The 5,000-nt window shown below is 36.8% G+C and overlaps 1 protein-coding gene across 11 annotated transcripts in view; it reads left to right on the plus strand.

Moving 5' to 3' along the window:
- Window positions 1–5,000, plus strand: part of LOC135217458 (uncharacterized) — a 334,879-nt gene that overhangs the window by 111,926 nt on the left and 217,953 nt on the right. The window lies entirely within an intron of this gene.

Here is a 5,000-nt window from a genome sequence, read left to right on the forward strand (position 1 = left end):
TAAATTCTCTAACCTCAGATTAAACTGGAATAAAAATTCCTAACCACAGATTCAACTAGCATAAAATTCTCTAGAGTGTTTTAATATCAGATTAATCTGGAATAAAATTTTCTGAATTCTGTAACCTCAGATTAAACTGGAATAAAATTGTCGTATTTCTGTAACTTCACATTAAACAGGAATAAAATTCTTTAACCACAGATTAACTGGAATAAAATTCTCTGAATTCTCTAACCACAGATTAAACTGGAATAAAATTCTCTGAATTCTGTAACTTCAGATTAAACTGGAACAAAATTCTCAAACCACAGATTAAACTGATATACAATTCTCTGAATTCTGTAACCTCAGATTAAACTGGAATAAAATTTTCAAACCACAGATTAAACTAGAATAGAGTTTTCTAAATTCTCTAACCCTAGATTAAACTGGAATAAAATGATGTAACCACAGATTAAACTGGAATAAAATTCTCTAAATCCTCTAACCCCAGATTAAACTGGAATAACAGAGTATTTTGCGCTCTTGTCTACAGTGTCTGCTGTAATATACTAAATAATTCTGTAGCTGAAACTCGAAAAAAACACTACAAAATCCATAAAAAAGATCCATAAAAACCTAACAAACGAACAGACATGACATTACGAAACCAAATCTAGCGCCAGCGCCACGGATCCGAACGCCTTCGCTTTTAAGTCCCCCACCTCCATGTTAATCATGCATGACCGCAGACGAGACACGCGCCTGTCGATCGCCCCGAACTTATCCGAATGATTCGTTTCCAACTTTGAATTGACAGATACTCGACAGGACCCTTCGACGCTTGGGTGGGCTTCCTTTATGCCGAATGCGTCGTCGACTTCTGTTTGGGAGCAAGTATTAGAAGACCAAAGGGGGTGACCTTGTTTGCGTTCTGTTTTACTGTAATACTCTTTTCGTAGTTGATGTTAATTCTTATTTATAATCTGGAATTTTGACTCGAATATCATAGGCAATTTCCAAGACACAGCTTCGGGAATTGGCAAAGCAACAGAACCGTGCTGAGGGAACGAAAGTATCAATGACCCATCTGGGCTACTGTAGTGATTTTCCTCCTAAAAGATGGCGAATGAAAAAGTTTCATTTGAGTCTACGATTTCTTATAATTTTTTTTGTCCTTTTACCTTACGTCCTAGCATACCAAAGTCCGAGGACTTCCTACTGAAGATACCTCGAGGGTAATTTTGGATCGTTCTACTACCATAAAATTGCAGTCGAAATACTTCATACTGAAGATATTTCAAGGGTAATATCAAATTTTAAGCACGATTACTAGAAATGTAAGAAAACTTTCGACTTACATAGAATTGGACCAGAAATACCGTTTCACTTTTGATACGAAATATACCAAACCCAATATTGAACCAAAAAGTTGTATACCAACTTTCACACAAAATTGTCCTAATAGCCAAACCCAAAAAATACACAAATATTATTTTTACTTCTCAAAATGATTTATTTTACTGTTACATATTATTGTGGTTTATCATACCAATAATCACCGATTTCAACTGTTATTTTAAAAAATGATAATATACCTAATTTTTAGTTGAAGTCTGAAATTATTTTGTTTAAAATTCAGTGTTTGTCACAACAATAATCACTGACTCCAGCTGCTCTTTTAGAAAAATATTAATATATTTACTTTTTTAGTTGACGTTTAAAGTAATTTCATAATATTTTCAGCGTTTATAATAAGAATAACCACTAATTTTAACTGCTTTTAGAAAGTTTTATACCTGTTTTTATTTTTAAGGTCAAGTTCTGAAAGAGGTAGAATTTTAGCACCTCTTTTAGGTGTGAATGTGTTTGTTTATGTTTGTTTGTTTGTGTGTGTGTGTGTGTGTGTGTGTGTGTTTGGTTGGGGAAAGGCGTGATACCAGCATTTGGAAATTACATTCAACCGATTCCTAAATCGACAATTGTAAGTATCAAATTACACCCCCTCCCTTTCTCTTACATCCCTTTCTCCGCCCCCCACCCCTCCCCCGTTCATCTAACGTAAATTGAGAATTGTAAGTATCGTAAATCAACAGAATTAGAAAAAAAAGTGTAAATTTTTTTTTCTAATTTACTTATTTCTGAATCACCTGTTCGTCACTCTCTTATATGATTCTATTAGGCTCCAATCATCTTTACACACTTCCCCCTTTCCATTTACAACCCTATCCCCCGCTCCCCCCTCTCCCTCCGCCATCAGAGAATATTAAATCGAATTGAATATAGAATTCAGGCCAAAGGTCAAACGGTGGGACCTATATCATGAGGTCATTCAGCGCTGAAAGGGGAATTGACAGTAGAAGGTTTGAAAGGCGTGACAGGAGGAAAACCTCAAAAACAATTGCACTACGAATCAACTGTCAGCCAGGAGAGGGTTGAGGAAAGCGAGATGGAAGAAAAAGAATATGAAAGGAAATACAGTAAAAGGACTGAAATGGGTTGCAGCTAGGGGCCGAAGTAATAGCTACAAATGAACGAGGAAACAGAAATCAAACACATCTAATACTGACGGAGGCTAGGCAGCAAATCCAGTCGGATCTTTGTGGACCACGATGGGGAACCATCACACCTACGACTTTCTTTGTTAAGAATAGGGATGATATTAATATTCTTAGCTGTATTGTGACACGTTCTTTATAGTCCAGATGAAAGTTGGTGTTTTTTTCTTTTTTTATGTATTTTTTTATTTATTTTGCTGACTTAGAGGAAAGTAGGATCTTTTCAGATGACCTAAATGCTAAAAGGGGGGAAAATTAATTGTTTTGTTGTTGTTGTTGCTAGGTTCTCGGTTTTTAAGGTGAGTTCTGAGTGATATGTATATATGTATATATATATATATATATATATATATATATATATATATATGTATGTATGTATGTATGTATGTATGTATATATATATATATATATATATATATATATATATATATATATATATATATATACACAGCATCAACAAAAACACCATAATGAGTGTGTGTGTGTGCACGCCCCTATACAAACAAGTGCAAACATTTACATAACCCGAAAACTAAATACTAAAAAGGAAAGTAACAAATAACCCTGTATAACCCGACTTTTTTCAAGGGGCGTACGTCGAGCCCTTATGAATGTTGAGTAACGTGTTTGCATCCACTCTGCACGTATGTTGCACGTCGCGTGATTTTTTTTAGGGTGTGGCCAACGTCGCCCGCTTCGTCGGAAATAAATGTTGCATGACACTGAATTATTGCATTCTGAATTGTAATGATTTTGGGTGGAGGTTGGGGACTTGGGAGGGGGAAGGGGAGGGAAAGAATGCTTTCGAAAATTCTTACGAAGACTAGCATTGTGAATTAATATTTCATGGCTGTTACTTTATTCATTCATTCAGGGGACTAATGTCTGGAATCTATTGTGTGAAATATTTTTGAATGCTCATGGCTTCAAATGTTTATATAATTATTTTAGAGGATATTTTATGTCTAGAATTATTATTATTATTATTATTATTATTATTATTATTATTATTATTATTATTATTATTATTATTATTATTATTATTATTATTTGCTCTATCACAGTCCTCCAATTCGACTGGGTGGTATTTATAGTGTGGGGTTCCGGGTTGCATCCTGCCTCCTTAGGAGTCCATCACTGTTCTTACTATGTGTGCCGTTTCTAGGATCACACTCATCTGCATGAGTCCTGGAGCTACTTCAGCCTCTAGGTTTTCTAGATTCCTTTTCAGGGATCTTGGGATCGTGCCTAGTGCTCCTATGTTTGTGGGTACAATTTCCACTGGCATATCCCATATCCTTCTTATTTCTATTTTCAGATCTTGATACTTATCCATTTTTTCCCTCTCTTTCTCTTCAACTCTGATGTCCCATGGTATTGCGACATCAATGAGTGATACTTTCTTCTTGACTTTGTCAATCAACGTCACGTCTGGTCTATTTGCACGTATCACCCTATCTGTTCTGATACCATAGTCCCAGAGGATCTTTGCCTGATCGTTTTCTATCACTCCTGAGTCAGGTTGGCGCTCGTACCACTTATTACTGCAAGGTAGCTGATGTTTCTTGCACAGGCTCCAGTGGAGGGCTTTTTCCACTGAATCATGCCTCTTTTTGTACTGGTTCTGTGCAAGTGTCGGGCATTCGCTTGCTATGTGGTTTATGGTTTCATTTTTCGTATTGCACTTCCTACATATGGGAGAGATGTTATTTCCGTCTATCGTTCTTTGGATATATCTGGTTCGTAGGGCCTGATCTTGTGCCGCTGTTATCATTCCTTCAGTTTCCTTCTTTAGCTCTCCCCTCTGTAGCCATTGCCATGTGTCATCGCTGGCTAGTTCTTTAGTCTGTCTCATGTATTGTCTGTGCATTGGTTTGTTGTGCCATTCCTCTGTTCTGTTTGTCATTCTCCTGTTTCTGTATATTTCTGGGTCTTCGTCTATTTTTATTAGTCCTTCTTCCCATGCACTCTTTAGCCACTCGTCTTCACTGGTTTTCAGATATTGCCCCAGTGCTCTGTTCTCGATGTTGACGCAGTCCTCTATACTTAGTAGTCCTCTCTCTCCTTCCTTTCGTGTTATGTATAGTCTGTCCGTATTTGCTCTTGAATGTAGTGCTTTGTGTATTGTCATATGTTTCCTGGTTTTCTGATCTATGCTGCGAAGTTCTGCCTTCGTCCATTCCACTATTCCTGCGCCGTATCTGATTACTGGCACTGCCCATGTGTTTATGGCTTTTATCATATTTCCGGCGTTGAGTTTTGACTTGAGTATCGCCTTGAGTCTCTTTATATATTCTTTCCTGATCGTGTCCTTCATCTCTTGGTGTTTTATATCCCCTCCTTCCATTATTCTTAGGTATTTGTATCCAGTCTCATCTATGTGTTTGATGTTGCTCCCATCTGGTAGCTTTATCCCTTCAGTTCTCGTTACTTTGCCTTTTTGTATGTGACTAAGGCGCATTT

The sequence above is a fragment of the Macrobrachium nipponense genome, chromosome 7 (assembly GCF_015104395.2).
Source record: "Macrobrachium nipponense isolate FS-2020 chromosome 7, ASM1510439v2, whole genome shotgun sequence".
NCBI lineage: Eukaryota > Metazoa > Arthropoda > Malacostraca > Decapoda > Palaemonidae > Macrobrachium > Macrobrachium nipponense.